The sequence below is a fragment of the Crinia signifera genome, chromosome 19 (assembly GCF_055691185.1).
Source record: "Crinia signifera chromosome 19, ASM5569118v1, whole genome shotgun sequence".
NCBI lineage: Eukaryota > Metazoa > Chordata > Amphibia > Anura > Myobatrachidae > Crinia > Crinia signifera.
This window is the reverse complement of record NC_139226.1, coordinates 131901982-131921404: the sequence shown is the minus strand read 5'-3', so window position 1 is coordinate 131921404 and position 19423 is coordinate 131901982. Positions and strand designations below refer to the sequence as shown.

General features: G+C 46.5%; 1 protein-coding gene and 1 pseudogene across 5 annotated transcripts in view; one reads left to right on the top strand and one right to left on the bottom strand.

Annotated features, from left to right (window-relative positions):
- Nucleotides 1-19423, top strand: part of DVL1 (dishevelled segment polarity protein 1) — a 187221-nt gene that overhangs the window by 78985 nt on the left and 88813 nt on the right. The window lies entirely within an intron of this gene.
- Nucleotides 4344-4445, bottom strand: LOC146044447 (U2 spliceosomal RNA; annotated as a pseudogene).

Genomic DNA, 19423 nt, shown 5'->3' with positions numbered 1-19423 from the left:
TAGCATTGCCTACTTTACAAGCAACATGTTAACTCTTGCTGGGAATTCTGGTCCTCCAAGTCCCAGTATGCGGGGGAGGCTGGCTGGGACTCATAGTTCCACAGCAGAACCCAATAGTCAATTCAATTTTAACACAATTCCATCAGCACAGGGGGTGACTCCATGCTGTTTTTTTATTTATTATTTACTTCGCACGGGAAGCACTAATTATCTGTAGCCAGATGACTTCGGATTTTTGTACAGATGGAGCGCCTACAAATGTCCCCGCTGGCGAGCGCCAGCGCAGAGGTGCTCCATCTGACTGGGACCCGCGGAGTCCCTGCCCGTCTCAACTTCAGGGAGACGGGCAGGGATAGGGGGGACAGCGGGGCGGCGAGGGGCACCTGGGGAGGCAACGGGGACCCGTAGCCAGCTCCGTAGTCACGGGGCGCGCAAGCGTCTAGAGCGCATGCGCCCCTGGCGAGAGCCGGCCGCTGGCGGGGGCTGGCAAAAATGAGGCTGGCTCCATCTGTAGTTGGTTGTCAGATTTGGGAATACCTTGTCGACAACGGCTTGTATATTCAGTTGCATTTGACAGAAGTTCGGCGGGAACGAAATCTCATTCGTCAATTAATTGCCAAAAAAAAAATTCTGTTGATCCGATCACTACCAAACTTCACAGGATCACCCGCTGGGCTAATCTGAAGATTGCCTGAAAATGTCATCAAAATCGGTCACGCCGTTTTGGAGTCCATGGGGAACATACACACATACACACAACCATTTTTATATCTATAGATTTTTGCTATATTTACACTACAGCCTGCACAGATCTGACTGATCCGTGCAGGCTGCCGACTCTTATTTGTATTTAGTGGCCGTAAAGCTGCCCTATTTTCGAATTGTATTTTCCCCAAAATACGGCCGATACGGTCGTGTGAATTTGTACCTGGCATTAGCCGTATTTCCGGATCTTAGTAAATTTCCCCCATTGTCTCCTGTAAGAACTCTAGATGATTATGTGTGTGTGGGAATCTGTCTCTGATACTAGCCATTGCCTCCCCAGCCTTTGCCCTCATCACTAGTACGTACAGTAAAAGCGTATGAGATCCACAAAGCAGGCAAGAAACTTTTGTTTGTTTTTGTGTATCCCTTCCTCATTCTGTTTTAGATTATCTGCCTTGGATGGTTTTGACAGGCAAAAGGCATAATGTTTTATTTTCTCTAGTAATTACTCAAGGTTTTGCTGTCAGATTTAGCACTGATAACATGTCACAATTAAGAAGCCTTCTCACGTATATACACACAATACATATTTCTTTCCACTTGTTTTATTTAGTTAACCTGTGTGATTTACATTGACTTATTTTGACATAAGAAAATACACCAATTTTTGCAGTTGAGATCTACTATTCTTATCACATGTTTATATTAAATATAAAAACAAGGGTAAAGTATGAACAGTGACGGTATCAGCGGTATCATTTAGACCCGGAGATTTGCTCTATTACACAGGGATTTTCGCCTGTGTGAAAGGGTCAACCCGGATCTTAAACTCCCAGAGTTTAAGATCCGGATTGACCCTTTCACACAGAAAAATTACTTATGTATTTCAGGAAATTCCCAGGTGGAACTACTTCACCCGGGAATTTCATTTTCTGTGTGAAAGGGGTATAATACTACAGTAGAAACTGCAATTTTGCAGTCTGAATGAGGAATTGAGTATGGTAACTCAACTTGTCATATTATAAGAATCAGTTCAATTAACCACGAAGGAAGTGGGGTGGAAAGTTGCCACTGGAAAAGCAGTGACACCTCCTCTTGCCTCAGACTTGCTGATTTATGCACACAGAAAGCAGTAACACAAAAGTACACAATGATACACACTTCCACGGCCAATTTTCCCATTTGCTGGTCTTTCACTTCGTTTTCTTTGATAATGCAACAATCATGTGAATTAATTCACAAATCTGTGCACCTGAAAATGCAAGCCTATCCCACCCACTGACCATCGACGGTGTATAAGTATGCAATGGATGACCATCAATGTTTTTTCATATCGATGGTCATCCATTTGTTTTGAAAGATTGGCCTCTGGGCCAATCAAAATACGGGGGTGGGGCTTCACGGGTGTCAGGGGCGGAGCTATGCTCAGTGTCCCGGACCCTAGATGAAAAAAGAAAACAAAACTATTCAGTTAAGCGTGACATCGATGGTGGGAAACCATCTGGTTCTCCCCATCGATGTCAAAACTATTTTACATCGGTCACAAACCATCAATGTTTTTAATCATCAATGGTCGATGGCCATCCCTAATCATTAGTATTGCCAGATACCATTGGCAGACCATGTTTTATCATTCAGACACAGCCGCAGTCATCCCAAAATAGGAGATACGCCAGTTTTCACTGATGGGTCCAACTTGGGCCCTGCGGAATTTTGTTAGTTAACAGACCAGCATTCAAAAGGTTTGCAAAACCTGTCCTACTGTAGCATGCAGTGAGTTATACAGGCTGCATATAATAAAGTTAGCATACTCAAGAAATTATTATTTACATAAAACTTCTAATAAATACAGTACAGTAATAAGTACACAACTTCTAGATTTAATATAACAAGTTACAGGGCATTGTATATAATTAAAAAAATGTTTTACAAATTAAGATGGCAATATCTGCCACCCGCAGGTACTACCTAGCAGGAGCAGTGACTTCACATAGAACGCGCTCCCTGCTAATTACAAGCAGTCCCAGGGGGGTGTGTTTTCTCCCCCTGGGACTGGTAGTCCTTTTGCAATAGAAGAGATAGAATTTCTCATGGGAAGCCACTCCACTGCTATATTGTCAGCTCTATCTGGCTTCTATGGGCTGTTGCAGTCCGTAGACGACAGGCTGTTTAGCAGCAGTGGCAAACAGGATTTTTAGAAGGGGTTTTCCCAAATGTAATCCAAAAATCACCCACTTTGCAGCGCATCGGAGTAAGTACAGGAGTCTGGGGGAGTGGTAACAACCATGGAAATCGGTCTTTTTATACAATGGATACTGTAATACAGTATCACACGAGCACACGGGGGGGGGGGGGGGTCCGAGTACCTAGAATCCCGCCCTGCCCGCTGATCTATTGTTTCCGCTGACTGATAAACAGCCCTGTGCGGCAGCTGCCTCTAGTTATACTGTCATCCCTTGAGTTTGAAGAAACTCAGGAGCCCGAGGTGTGCTCCCTACCACCAGTGCTGTGCCTAAACACGTGCAAAAGCGGCCGTGCGATCGAGTGGGCTTATCTCCCGAAGGAGACGGGCCCCGTTTTTCCCCTAACCCCTCTCAGCCATAAGGCCGACGAGGGGAAAATAGGGAACGGTGGGTCCTCTTCGCCGAAGCTTAGAGAGACCCTCATTCCTCAACCCCCGAAAGGGTTAGGACGGTGGGTCCTCCGCAGCCCATGCTTTGGAGAGACCCGCAGTGGACTTCCCTCCGCCTTGCGGCTCGGGGTCGTCCTCGGGGGGACCGCAGCTCTCCCCAAAAGGAGAGAGCTTTGGCACATTGGGGAAATGGAAGGCCCGTAAGGGACGACCACACAACCCAAAAAAACGTGACACACTACAGAAAACAGAAAACGTGAAAAGTGCACGAACGTGAAGAGGAAGAGAAATAAATAATAAAGAGGACCCCAGCCAGAAGGCTGGGGTGGGGGTGTGAAAAATTGTCCTACCCCATCCAAAAGGACGAGGTAAGGACGTGAAGCGCATACCTAGAGGGAAAGTGCGCAGTGCTAGTGCCATACTAGTGCATGGTGATTTTGGGATCACCCGTGCATGTTCGGCACCCCCGAGTTTCCCCGGGGGCACAGTGCAGCCTCGGACTCCAAGCAGCCAGCCAGTCAGCGTCCGACCAAGTGTTTCTCCGCCTCACCAGCAGGCCCTTTCCGGCCCCCCGGCATGGGAATGGATACTCCACCGGGCTTTTCGATGAGTCTCCCCCGCAGCGGCCGAATAGACCAACCGAAGGAGAAGAAAACACCTACTCAGTCCCGACGTTTCACCTCTCCCAGGGATTGAGTACTGGGCTGGGCTTTTCGCTGTCTCCCTGGCCGAGGGAACTGGGAACCCCCGAACCAGAGAGCAATCTACTCGGTCCCAGCTTTTCCCGTCTTCCTGGGATTGGATACTAGACCGGGCTTTTCGAGTGACTCTCCCTCGGAGGCTATGGACCCCCGAACAAGAGCCCCATCTACTAGGCCCGATGCTTCTCCCCTCCCTACCAGTAGGAAGGTATGCTCCCCCCCTACGGCAGGATGAAGATACTCAGCCAGACCTTACACCCGCCCAGAACATGAGGTACACTACGCCTCAGCTCAGTAGCAAGGTGATTAGGTCCAGCTTTTCTCTATTCTCTGCCAGGGGGCGGTCCAGACCCAACTGATAAGAACAGATACTACACTTGATCTTAGCCAAAAGGCCGAGAAGCGATTATACTGTCATCCCTTGCTATAGCTGCCGCTGTGCTGGATGACAGTAGGGGGAGCTAGCTGCTGAGGCAGCATTCAGCTCCTTCCAGGCTGTGCTCCTCTGTGTGACTGTGTGGGAGAGAGCTAACCGGGAGAGAGACTGTTCTCTCTCAGAACATGTGTATACTGTATATATATATATGCTCTGTGTGTGTTTTTCTGGTGTGTGGCTGTATTGTGTATGTATACCTCCCAACTTCTGCAGATGTGAAATTGTAACACTCGTGCTCATGCCCCAAAGGATGCGTGGCCTATGCTAATGAGGGCACGGATATGCAAATAAGCTGAAATTAGGCCACACCCCCGGTTTACCTGTCTGCACCGCTGAATAGACGCTTCTATTCACTTCAGTGTCCCTGAAGACGGGTATAAGCCCGTAACAGCGTAGGACTAATAAAGGAATGCTTTCGCACATGGAATAAGTCTGTTGGAGTGCCGCCGTCAAGTACAGCATATTATTGGGTTCTATCCGGTCCTATTTGGATGGCAGCACAGCATCAATTTAAGCATTAAGGAGTGCCTGACACCAAGTGGTATGGATATATATATATAATAATTTAGAGGTAAAATGCGGCACTCTGGACTTTCATTAAGACGGACCTTTACAGGTATCAGGTGAATCAACGTTTCGGTTTGATGATAACCTTTGTCTGTCCTGACTATCATTAAACCGAAACGTTGATTCACCTGATACCGGTGAAGGTCTGTCTTTAATGATCCAATTGTAAAGCGCAACGGAATATAAATATATGTATGTATATATATATATATATATATATATATATATATATATATATATACTTACTTCATAGATTTGCTCGTGGGGACAGACTGTATTATAATGTATCATGTAACACTCTTAAACATTGGTCATTCCGTCCAACGCCGCAGCCAATGTGTAAATTACATAGCCCACGGCTAGTGTCATTTATATTTATCTTTTGGCAACGAAGGTTTCACCCTTGAAATATGCAGCATGTGATGGGTTAATTTCCCTGCTCTGGGCCCAGTGACTATTCCTCAACAAAGCGATGCAGCAACATGACAGGAGATGTCTCATTAGTGCTGGGAGCATATCCGCAGGCAACACAGACCAAACCTCAGATGTTTAACCACTTATGACCCGGGATGTATGTTTACCAACTCCTGTAATCAGATTCAAAAACGGAGAAGCATATTGAGCGCCTCAGATTGTAAATGCACAAGGTTCATAGGCGCGCTGAGTTACTTACTACAAAACCCATGGCAGATAATCAACTTAAACCAAACCAAACTTAACCAAGTAAGTTCATTAACCTCTTACAACCCGTTTATTGCCTGGAATGCCAAGTAATTACTTAAATTACTGACACACACACACACGTGTATCTTAAACAGATGGGGGGGTGGGGGGTGGCGCCGGTGTAAGTAATGTGGGGGATGTGGCGTCTGTGTAAGTAATGCGCGGTGGGGGGGTGGTGGCGCCAGTGTGCGGAGGGGGGTACTCTCTTGCTGTTGTCTGCTTGCAGATGCTGGGCGGAGGGGGAATGGGAGCTGGGAGCCCACTTGAAGGCCCATGGGAGGTGCTGTGCTGTCGCGCATGCACAACAGCCCTCCCACGGCCATCTTGGATTTGGGCAAAGTACCGCAGCCACTACCCGCGGCCCAGCCAGCACAAGGAGGAGCGCGGTTTTAATGAGTTTTGGGCCGGCCCACCAGGAAATGGCCCGGTTTCCCCACGGCCCGATCCGCCCCTGGACACACCAAACCCCACACCCTGCCTCTTCTGTACTTGCCTCTCTGGAGTCTAGTGGCAGCAGCAGCTCTGCAAAATCACAGCGAAAATTGTGCGATTTTTCCGGTGTTTTGTTTGGTATCCGATCCCTGGGTGGACAATGACAGGTCGACATTCAAAAAGTCGACCCTAGTTTTTCATGTTTTTTTATCACTTTTTGAAGCTTGATACATCTGGCCCTAAAAACCACAACGACCTTTTGACTGATGATCATGTACATGTCGCTATTAAGCCTGTGTCAATGTCGATCTATGGTATGTTGACCATTTTTAGGTCCTAGACGTTGTGGAGCCACTGACTATACCATAACTATTTTGTGTATGCACAGCAGGGAAATCGCTGGGGTACCTTCACATATGCAGTAGACTCTAGCATAACCCTAGCGCCTACTAGTGTCACTGCTCAGCACTGCCGGCAAAAGAGCGGAGGTCGTCTGGATGGAAGCTGCACACTGGACACGTGGATTTGGCGATTCACATGTTTTCCGCCTGTGGCAAATTTTTGGACTAGGCCGAAAATTGTCACTTTAATTAAATAGATCAAATTAAATAATCTGCACCAACTGAATACCCCCTTAGTGTGCCTCTACCCGCTCTCGTCCCACCCCCCTTGGAAACAGCATCAAACTTTCGGCTACAAGGGGATAGCAGCTGTAGTCTTATGATCTGCCACGGTGATTAATCGAGTTCCACTGTAGATTATGGTCGGGGCGTTGTGTCAGTGGCAGGTATAGCGGCAGCAGACATACTGGGAGCAGAAGCGGCTGTTTATGATCTAGTAGAACGGTGCATCGAGCTTCTTCTCAGCCTCTTATAGTGATCAGGCCAAAGGTATTTTGTTTATGCTCCGCTAACAGGAAATGTTGTTTCGCCAAATTTTTTTTTAGGTCTTTGGTGTCCCTTGAAAAGAAACATCATGCCTCAAGACAAACGCGTAAAACATTCTATCGTTTTGTAGCACAATAATTACATGTTACATTGCAAAACACACATGTGTTGTAAATCCGCAAGATTTTAACAAGTCAGTTTAGCACCGTGGGCAAAATGCACTAAATTTCGCCCGTGCATCCCGCCACACATTGCATCCATACTAATTGCTTATGCACTAACATACTCGTTTAGTAACGCAAAGGACCGCCCGTCTGATAAGAGCAATGCACTCCCGTCACTGGACTTCCTGCATCCTGGGAGTCCCACTGCACATGCACAGTGATGCCAGCAGCCCAGGGGCATGCTGGGAGAGGTCCATGGTGAATCCCTCAACCAGTGCTGTGGAAGTGAAGCCCATAGGCTATTATAGGGTAACGACAGCTACAGCTGGCAACGGAGCCCCATTGTGCAGGCTTTGGTTCATACAGAAATGCAATAAAACCCAGAAATGGGTGTTTTACTGCATTTCTGCTTTAGTGCTCTGCTTTAGATCACTTCCTCTACTGATACAACAGTAGAGGAAGTGATCGGCGTGTCAGTGTTCTGGATGATGGCAATCGGAATACTGACGACGGATTATTGACACCGGTCTGAAGGCCCGGGCCGGAACTCCAGCACAGGTCATAATGCTGACTGTCATTAAAGTAAAGTAAAGTGTGCCGAGCAAAGCGAGTCACCGGGCCCAAAGCATGGCGAACGTAGGCTGCACACTAGTTGGAGCGCCATGTTGCCATAAAACCAAAAACTGTGAACAAAATCCCCATGTTGATTTTTGACTGTATCAACCATTTCCTTACATAGACCAAAGGTCAACGCAAGCAATAGGTCGACACCTTTTGCCTGTGTCGAACGTTTGTTAACCTTTTCTCTGTCAACCAATAGTGGTCGACCAAATAACAGTGACCCCATTTACTTATGTTCTGAGTCCTTACTTATTCTGAGTATCTCTGGGCTCTTCAGTCATCATAATTTCATGTAAAATATATATTTGTGTCATACACTATGCGCATTTCCTTCATATTATTACATTATATGCTGTTGCTAAGACAATTACCCAGAAGACACTGCTTCCATTACAGTGTTGTGGTGTTCTGGTTAATCACAGACAATGCAGTTAGAAGTTCTAACCCTGTCATAACAAGCATGTCAATGTATTCCTTATCATTCTGGTCATGGTGCAGATTTTACTTCAAATAATAAACCCTAGTTACAGTAATATAATTCATATATTTTTTTTTATAATATTATTATTTTTTTTTTACAGTTTCTTATACAGCGCAGCAGATTCCGTTGCGCTTTACACTTATAGTCCGTGATAGAACAAACTGGGTAACAACAGACAGACGTGGAGGTGGGAGGGCCCTGCTGCACGCAATCTATAGTGAAAAACCAATATAATAAATTTATGTCTTTAAGTTGCATGTCTCCGGGAGAAGCCTTGAGAGGAGACTTTCAGCAGCCGTTTGGGGGGTGGGGCTTGAGCGTGACGGGATGTAAAATAGCCGAATTTACGGATCTCCGTGGAGGGGGTGGGGCTAAAATGCCGCGATTGTGACATTTTAGCTCCGCCCCCTCCTCTGAGACCCGCGGATTGTGGCATTTAAATGCCGTGATTGGGGGGGGGGGGGGGCGCAGTGGGGGTCCCCCTGAATCCAGGAGGGTTGCCCAACTTTCCGGGGAGCCGGGAGGGGGACCGATTTTCGGGAGACTCCCGGCCATTTCGGGAGGGTAGGCAACCCTGTCTTCTAATGTATAACCACCTTACTCCTACTATATATGACATGGCTAATTCACCTGCATGTGATAATGCACTCCCCACTGTATATTATATGGATAATAATACCCCTTTCACATCGTAACTAATTACCGGGTGCAAGCCGGTTTGACCCGGTAATTAGTGCGATTTGAAAGGGGTTATCTTGTCCCGTAAATGGGTAGCAACACGGCAATACGAACCGGTAAAAAAGCAGAGTTTGTACCGGTTCATTGCCGTGTTGCTTGGCGGTGTGAATGGGTTAACTGACCCGCTTCCCTTCACACTATGGAGGAGGCAGCGCTTGGAGCAGTGCCAGCCCTAAGCGTTGCCTCCTCTCCGGATGACATCAGTGTACCGGCAATAATGACGGCAATACTTAAATTGATGAAATTTACCCTGCGGTTTTTAGATTTATTATTTTTTAGGTCACTTTTCAGCCCATGTCTTTTCCTTTGGGTTTTTTTTTTTCTTTGGTGAGGGGGTGCGAAAAAGGCAAGGGCAAAAAATTACTAAGAGCCAGGCGAAAACGCCCACAATTTCACTAGAAAATGGACGAAAACACGTGGATTCAGTCGTGCCGAATTTTTGAAGAATTTTTGTTACTAGGCGAAAAATTGCCACTTTCATTAAATAAATCAAATCGAATAATCTGCACCAATTGATCTAGTTTTGCACCTAAGTCCTAAGTTCAGTTCTACGATAGTATCTCTAGCCCAGGTGTAAAGTCACAACAGTAGGCCCGTGATAACACAAAGCCGCATATGCACCTTTTCACAGTAGTAAATGCTCCTTAATAACTGTGTTTCTTTAATACAAAACGAATATACTGCTGCTAGAAGCAAAATTTCATCTGCAAGTAAATAATAAAAAGACGAATGAATAGGAGAGTAAGAAAGTGAATTTCATGATTAATGAGCCCCATGACAGCTTAATTTCACGCGTTCGAGGACAGTTGAAATGAACAAGAGGCCACAGGCTACACAGATATTTGTTATTTTCTGCTGTTTCTTTGCTGTTTATGTTGTTCTTTCGCTTGTGAGTGCCCAATGCTGCACCGATTGCTGTTAGATACCCAGATGAGGAATGCGTTCTGCAGGAGATGAGTGTGTTGCATTTGCCTGGCTTCCAGTTTGGGTTTTTGTCTTTCCAGACAATAATGTATTTTATTTTCACAATCAGTCATAATATTACTGTGGTTGTTATTACTGCTATTCTCATTATATTTCAAGAAGCCCTAAGGTATGGATTGCACAGAACTGTCACCACAGCTTCAGCTAATTCTTCTAGTAAAGTGTTTCCTTTTAGCCATTCTGTGGAATGGCCGTTTCCTGCTGCTCTCGTAAATAAGGGGCCGATTCAGCCTAGAGAACGGGTCTGAATCAGGCCCTATGTGTATTGCGGAATTTGGGCAAGTCATTCTGCTGTGGGGTGGGATTAGCATTCTGTCAGATAATGATATGAGGATATTTGGGTGGAGCGCTTATGGTTACATGCAGGGCTGCCAATAGGGGGGTGCTGTGGGTACAGGTGTCCTGGGTTCTGGTCTTTTGAAGGGCCCGGGCAGCTCATTTTGCCCACTGCAACCCCCCTGACTGCCTCCGCTGTGCTGAGCAAAGCAGGTCCCGGAACGCATCTCCAGTCTGGGCCCCGGGCCCCCCCTTCTCACTTGACTTACCGTAACCCATCTCTTCCGCTGAGCTGCAGCACTTCTTCAACTTAGGATGCCAGTGGCCAATTAAAATGCAGCACCGGCTTTTGAGCCAATCAGAGCTCGCGTACTGGCAGCCAATCAGAGCGGCTGCCAGTAGGCAAGCTCTGATTCGCTCACCAGCCGGTACTGCATTTTAATTGGCCACTGGCATCCTAAGTTGAAGAAGCCTGCGTTCCGGGACCTCCGTGCTGCAGCTCAGTGGAAGAGGAGATGGGGGAGCAGGAGCTGGGTTACGGTAAGTCAAGTGAGAGGGGGGGGGGGGGGCAGACTGGAAATGAGTCTGGGACCACAAAATTCCTGATGGCATCCCTGGTTACATGCTGCTGGAGAGCGGTACACTAGTCTGCAGCCAAGTGCAGCATGAGGCAACAATTCCTCTGAATAGTTGGGGGAATGTTGCTCTGCCGGTCCCCCAATAATGTATTCTGGGGCTCATCAGTGTTATTGCTCCGCTGCTGTGTATTTGAACACAGTGGACATGTGAACATATACAACAGCTCCGGGAGGCTTTTTATTTTTTTCAGTTACAAAACTCCGACTACCGCTGCTGCATCCAAAGACGCAGTACCGGATCACGTGCATGACCATGTTATCACACTGCGGCGTACAGGGAACCCCAGATCTGCACATACACTCTGCGGTTTTTATAGATGGGCAACACTAAGACATCGGACGTGTTCGAAAACATCGGATTTACGTACATCTATGAATGACGCTCATTGGGACAGATGTATCAAGCTTCAAACAGTAATAAAGTGGAGAGCGATAAACAGCCAGCCAATCAGCTCCTACCTGTCATTTTCAGCCTGTAGCATGGCAGTTAGGAGCTGATTGGCTGGCTGTTTATCACGCATCTGGCCCTATTGAGCGTCATATATAAATTGTGTTTCACAGAAACCTCTGTTCGGTAGAAAAGACCTTAAGGCAGGGGTTCCCAAACTTTTTTGAATCACGGCACCCCAGAGTTTCAGATTTTTTTCACGGCACCCCTAGGCCAAAAATAAATTAGATTGGGTTTATATGCGATTCTTAGGGTAAGTTATGTGGTAAATGGCAGGATTTGCTTCTGTTTGTACACATTTTATGATTGGCAGCCACCAGCACTGGTTTTGCTAATAAATAACTAACCATTAATAATTTGAGCTAGTCCTGGTCCACCAACCCAGGGCACCCCTGCATGTGTCCCGAGGCACCCCAGGGAGCCACGGCACACAGTTTGGGAACCTCTGCCTTAAGGCATCTTTATTAATTAGTCATATTTGGGTGGACGACGCATGTGGGCTTTTAACATGCTTGTTAGTAAAATATTTAATTCTTTGTCAGTGAGGACCACAAGTCATGTTAGACAAGCATCAAAGAGAATGGTAAAGCCAGCTTCTACCAGTGGGGACAATAAGAGGGCTTCTCTCTATGCAGACCTCAGGGTAGCCACCTCTGAAGCGGTCATCGATCATTCTCCAAAACCCAGCGCCTGAGGCACTATCTAGGAGCAGCTCCCTCAGACATTAGCATACCTGTCTCTCACTGGCTGCTGGGAAGAAGGGCCCTCCCTATGTCAGAGCTGTAGGGGAGCAGGGACTGGAGGTGGTGGCAGAAGTGCTGTTTGAAGGTAGCACTGGTTGGGGGCAGTGGAATTATTCTCACAGTGATCATACATTACTCTGTGCTGTGTAAACCAAACCATGTAAGTAAAGGAGTCTTATTTCTAGAATTTGTGATTCTGACAAGAAGTGACCGAGGTTAGCAGCTGCTTGAGGCATTTGTTTGCAGGATGCTCATTCACTTATGATACATATGTGATATTATTATGTTGGTTACTTCTATAGAATTGGATAGTAATGTTGGCACTTAATATTAACAGAACTGGGTTGCAGTATAAATATCGATCATTTGAATGATCCTTTATCTATGTTATGATTGGATCAATGTGAATGTGTATGGAGTACATATTTATATTCATTTGCAGACCCTGTTGGGTGAAGATAACAACGCTGTTAATAAAGTCTATTCATTTCAGAAATGTCATAGTGTAACAAATGTACTTCCCGCACCCCAAAGCTTGCACTCAATAGACTGTTATTATGGTGTCATTTATATGCAAGACCGCAACACTTTTCCTGTTTAACAAATATAAGATCTACAAAGAAGCTTCCCAAATAATGGGCAGCGTTAATAACGATTGATTATTTTTATTAGCAGATCATTAAAATCGAATTTAATAACATGGTAGAAATAACACGGGTTCTGTAGTGTAATTAATAACAATCAGTGTTGTTCAGTCTAATGCAGGGTAGTGTATACTAATGAGAGCTTATATGTGATTGGTTGGTTGACTGACTGATGTGGCTTCCACCACATTGTGCTATTCACACTATGGCCATTATTCAGATCTGATTGCAGTACAAATTTGTTTGGAAAATGGGCAAAACCATGTGCACTGCAGGTGGGGCAGATGTAACATGGGCAGAGAGAGTTACATTTGGGTGGGGTGTGTTGAAACTGAAATCTAAATTGCAGTGTAAAAATAATGCAGCCAGTATTTACCCTGCACAGAAACAAAATAACTCACACAAATCTAACTCTCTCTGCACATGTTACATCGGTACATCTGTCAGACCAGACTTAGGTCTACAGTCATTAGGTTGACCCCGGAAGGTCGACTGGCCCCAAGGTCGACAGGGTTAAAGGTCGACATAACTTAAGGTCGACATGGGCCAATGTCGACATGAGTTTAGGTCGACAGTCATTAGGTCGACATGAGTTTGTCACTGGTTTTTTTTACCCGAATGTCGACACAGTCGACATGGACACAGTTGGAGTTGAACCGCAGCCCCTCGCAGCGCACGCTTTGCTCGCAATGCTTCGGGCACGGTGCCTCGATGCGCTCGGCACACTATATTATTCTCCCACCACGCCCTAGTGGATGGTAGGGCATGAAATACCGCCTGTCGGCACATGTCGGCTCAAAAAACAGTGAAAAACTCATGTCGACCTAAACCCATGTCGACCTTGGCCCATGTCGACCTTAAGTCATGTCGACCTTGACCCATGTCGACCTTTAACCCTGTCGACCTTTCCGGGGTCGACCTAATAACTGTCGACCTAAGTGTGGTCTGACAGATGACCGTTTCCCGTTACATCTGCCCCACCTGCAGTGCAAATGGTTTTTCCCATTTTCCAAACAAATTTGTACTGCCATCAGATCTGAATAAAGGCCTATGTAATAAATACACCGGGGTAGGATGTACAGTAGGTGCTCGTATGTTCAATGTCAGGTTATATTAGCCAACAAATAAAGAAAGCAATGCTATGTTCACGTCTTGGGCTGGTTTCAGTACACACAGAGTTATATTTTATTGTTATATACATAACATACAGTATTCAGTAATTTGAGATAACGCACACATATTCCGCAGCACTGTACAGAGAATAGTTGAACATTCACATCAGTCCCTGCCCCAGTAAAGCTTACACTCTATATTCCCTACCACATGTACACGCACACACAGACATTCTAGGGTTAATTTTGTTGGGAGGCAATTAGCCTACCAGTATATTTTTGGAATGTGGGAGGATACCGGAGTGCCCGGAGGAAACCCACGCAAGCACAGGGAGAATATACAAACTCCACACAATTCGGGACATGGTGGGAATGGAACCTATGACCTCAGCGCTGTGAGGCGGTAATGCTAACCATTACACCGTCCGTACTGCCCTGTATATATATAACACATGGTGGGGATAGAACCCATGACCTCAGCGCTGTGAGGCGGTAATGCTAACCATTGCACCATCCGTGCTGCCCCACATGTGTGTTTTCTATGGGATGTATTTGTGTGTTGGCTGTACAGCTAGCTCTTATACCTGCATTGGTGATGTGCCTTGCTCAGTATATCTAGGACTTTGTACACAATTGTCATTGTATTTCCTCTTTCACCATAATTACAGATCATCAGACCTATGATGGGAAGAGACCTACTGGAAATGAAACATGCTTAGGATATAATCTGATATGTGATGTGCTCCGTGCACCTATAATTGTCCCCGGTGCCTAGTAATTAGCACGCCTCTGTGTCATCAGAACTGTAGTTTATAATCATCTGGATTTATACGCATCTGCCTAAGGGGCTGTCATGGTTACCTCTTCATTCTTGGAATGTTTTGGGAGAAACCCTCCACAGCGCCAAAGACCCCACTTTTCCTTTCATTCGCCAATTCATGGTCGGAGAACTACTCAGAGGGGCCATTTTTGTCTGCCATGGTCTCTGGAACCGGTTCGCTGTCACCCAGAAGCTCAACCACGTGTGGGTCACTGTAGGTATCCGCCCTGGGCCCTTGGTACTTGTATAGTGAGGCGGTGTGTGTAGTATTGTCACCGTCTGTGTCAAACCTTTCTGCGGATACCAAGTAATAGTGCAACACTGTTAGAATGCCATTGTTCTACATAGAAATTCCTTACATAGGTCACATAATATGCTGATGACAGATTTCTGCTCTTCTTGGAGATAGTTGTCCACGTGAGTAATACCAGTTCTCTAGACAATATAATGGTTCAAAGAAATGTATGTAAATTCTTCACTTTCTTTTTAAATACCTGATGTATCTGAGATAAGTATCCGTAGTGAAAGTGTTCTCCTTGTGGACGTCACCTGTGACCTCTGCAGGTCTGTGTTCATAGATTCTGCAGCCATATTAACAGGTCTATCCGTAATAGGCAATAAAACTAAAGATTCATTACTCTTTATAGCGAAAATGTCAGTTACAGTACGTAACACCCCCAAGACAAAGACCTAATAATTCCTCCATTCTTCTTATACAGTATTTCCAGCCTAAAACTTGGGGAATGTGACCCGGGGATATATCACAAGCCTGTTGGTTCTGCTACTTACTTCTGCTACCATTTAAATGGGTGTGGTACAGGGGTCGGACAGTCGGGATCCCGACAGTCATTAGCCCGACATTGGGATCCCGACTGGCCGGACCCAGACAGCAGGGGGAGTGCAGCTAAGCCCCTTGCGGGCTCACGGCGCTCGCCATGCTGCTGGCACGGTGGCTCGCTGCGCGAACCACCTATTCTATTCTCCCTCTATGGGGGTCGTGGACCCCCATGAGTGGAAATAGCCGCCGGCTGACAGGAACCCGGCTGTCGGTGTTTTGACAGTCGGGATCCCGACGTCGGGTAAATGCCTGTCGGGATCCCAACTGACGGGACCCCGTCCGGAACCCATTTAAATGTGGTGAACTACTGTATATTGATTTACTATTATTCTGTATGACATTATCAAGCTAGGCGCAGGGATGGTAAATAAGTGGCCCTGCAGTTGTTGCGTAACTACACATCCCAGCACACCCTGCAACAGTTTTACCATTGCCAAATAGTAAGACTGAGTTGGGGTATGCTGGGATATGTAGTTCCACAAAAACTGAAACACACCGCTTATAAAGGGAATGTGCATAAGGAAAACTGTTTACATCGGCTGCAGTGCAGATTTAAAATAAGCTTCAGCCATAAGTTTAACCATTAATACCATTCTCCCCAAAGAGCGCACTATCCTCCCTGTACTTTATCAGCACGTTCTCTTGCAGAGTGGAATGTCCTGGCCAGGAGCATTGAGGGTTACTAGATTGGCGGGGCGTGTAACAGCAACGATCACAGGCAAGGATTGGACGAAGTGGTGTTACTGGCTAAACTTATCTGCGGCTCTTTTCTTAATGGTCCCCTTGACCGAGTCTGTTTGACATCTCTTTGTTAAAGAGTTAAATTATGTCCTGCTGCAAAAGGTGATCAGCGGAGAACAATTGATGTTCTCAGATTTCAGAAACACCTGTCAATGCCAAACAATTGTAAAGAGTAAATGAGAAGTCACTACTTGACATTACTATATACTGTATCAGATGACCTGTATTCCTGAAAGTAATAATATCGGTGAAGGTACCCATACACTAGACCAGGGGTGGGGACCCTGTTTTGTGCCAAGGGCCGTTTGTATGGGGATGAAATCCTTCGGGGGCCATATGTAAAAATTTCTTGTACAAATTGTCCTGCTGCAGCCGTCCCCCGCTCCGGCGGCTGCCGCTGAATAGGAATGAGGTTCCCCACCCCTGCACTATAAAAGTCCGTCTTTGCTAACTTAGATCTGCGGCGTCCGAGAGGTGGGCAGGCCCCCGGAAGGTAGATACCCGCCTGCATTCGCATGGGGACACCCAGTGTTTTCCTGGATGCATCCCCTGGCCGACTCATCTCCCCACCCACACACCCCTCTCCACAGGCGCCCGCATAGAAGCCCTGCAAATGCGCATAAGCCTTGTGCAGAGCTTCAATATCGAACCCCCATGCGAATGCACGCAAGAATGACCTCGTATATCGCTAAAGATGTGCGCTCCTGCAGGTTGTTAACGATGGCCTCAGTCGTCTTTAGCTCAATCTAAGGATATCGTCTGCGATTTTTGGACCAAAATTGCACGTTACGTGCAATTTGGTGCAATTAATTTTAAATGCCTAAAAAAAAATCGCACCCTATTATATCTCGCACAAGATAAAACCTGCAGTTGGCAGAGTCCAGAGAAGAGCAACAGCAAACTATCCATATGTTTTGCATGGCTAGAGGTGTATCATGGGGAATGTAGTACAGAAACATCAGGTGACGCTAAGATAGCCCTTCCCCTACTATTTACTTGCACGGTAAGGTCACATTAATACCCCTTTTACACCAAAATCCCTGGGCCTTAGTTAGGACATGGCTAAGCTAAAGCAGACCATTACAATTGTTTTGTTTTCCCCTTCAAATCACTGCTTGTACCATGTAAATCATGTATGCCGTTACCATGAAAATTCCCGTCTCCTCAGTGAGATGATGTCGCCCTCTGGCTGTGAGTAGTGTGCGGTGACTCCAGGCTGTTAACAGTACCTACCAGACTGGCATATAGCCAATGTTCCCACGCTTAGCTTTAAAAACGGGTCTGCCAGCTAAAACCCCTTTCACACCGCATATGTTTAAACGGTATTTCAGCACAGTTTTTGTTCCTTCACAACACTGAACCCGTTTTAACCCATAGAAAACAGGTCTGAATCGGGTAGGACCCTGCTTTATTACCGTTTAGAAATACCAGTTCAATAGAACCGGTAAATTCTCTCTGCACCTTTCAGACTGCACAAATTACCGTTTTAAAATAGTAAAAAAACGGCAAAATAACAGGTAAAAAGTGCGGTCTGAAAGGGGCACAAGTAGTATACACACAACAGTGTATGTATACAGACATAGGCGAATCTAGGGGGTGGTCCGGGGGTGCACAGGACCACCCATTAGCACATTTTGTAGCTGAGGGATGGGGCTTTCCAACGAGCCCAGCCCAGTGTCTCTAGCCCCCTAGGAACCAGAGATACGGCCAGGCAAAGCTGGAACGTTTTCCCTATAGGATAACATGGGACCCGCTAATTCCGACCCCCACCCAGTTCAACGGCTGCCAGTTCCCCCTTCGGCATCCCTGAAGCTCGAGGTTGATCTCAGTCGAACCCAAATCGCTGGGCCTTCAATCTGATACCAGGCTGGATCCATATGGGTTAATTGGTTCCAGGGATTTTGAGGTCAATCCGTTTTTTATTTTTTTTATTTCTTAAATGTAATTTCATGACATGTTTATGTTCTTTGAGGGCAGATTTCTCTGGAACCAAACAGCCCAGTTTCACAGGACCAAAATCATTCGAAGCCAACTCAAAAGTTCTTCAATATGATACTGGTCTCATGTAAATGGGTCAGTTGGTTCCGAAGATATAGCTGGTTGGTTAAAGGGGGGTAGGGAGAGGGGAGTGGTTGTTTCTCCCCCTCACACCAGAAAATGCAGGGACTAGGCTGGTGTATAAGAGGTCAGCCTGGGAATGTCCCTGCATGATCCTGGGACCATATTCCCGGGTAAATCCCTGCATCTTCTGTTGTGAAAGGGGTATTATTTCAAACAGCCGTGACCTGCAGTGCTCTGAATACAGCCGGGCAGCCCCCTGCTCTCTGCCCAGCTGTCAATGACTGTCACCCCTGCAGCTTCCGCTCCAATTCTTCTCCCCGCTTTCACCTCAGCCCACAGCCCCCTCCCCCCCCCCCTTAATCATGTGGTGCCGGCGCCCGGCGTGCTCCCCTGACATCACGCACAACAACAGCACGCACAATATTTCAAATGTCCACTCGGCTAGAGGGGACACCAGGAGGGCAGTGGGAGCGTGCTCTGCGCTGTGCTCTGCTCCTCTCCCCATAGAAGCAGCTGCACCGCTCTCCATCTCTCCCTGCAACAGCAGTGAAGGCTCATATAAAAATTTACAGTAAGTGGCACTTTTGGGGGCATTGCTTAAGGGATGCTACAAGTGGCGGTATGTGGGGGCATTACACATAATGTGTGGCTTAATGTGTAAGGGGCATTACGGTGTGCAGCATCATGTGTGAGCGGCATTATGTGTGCAGCGTCATGTGTAAGGGACATTATGTGCGCAGCATCATGTGTAATGGGTACTACGGTGCGCGGCATCATGTGTAATGGGTACTATGGTGCGCGGCATCATGTGTAATGGGTACTATGGTATGCGGCATCATGTGTAATGGGTACTGTGGTGTGTGGCATCATGTGTAATGGGTACTATGGTGTGCGGCATCATGTGTAATGGGTACTATGGTGCCATCAAGCAAGAACCCCCTAGCAATGAGCACGCAGGTAAGCAGCACTTATGTGGCAAATATGTAATCGGCATTACGGTTTGTTATATAGTATATAATGGTCATCATGAT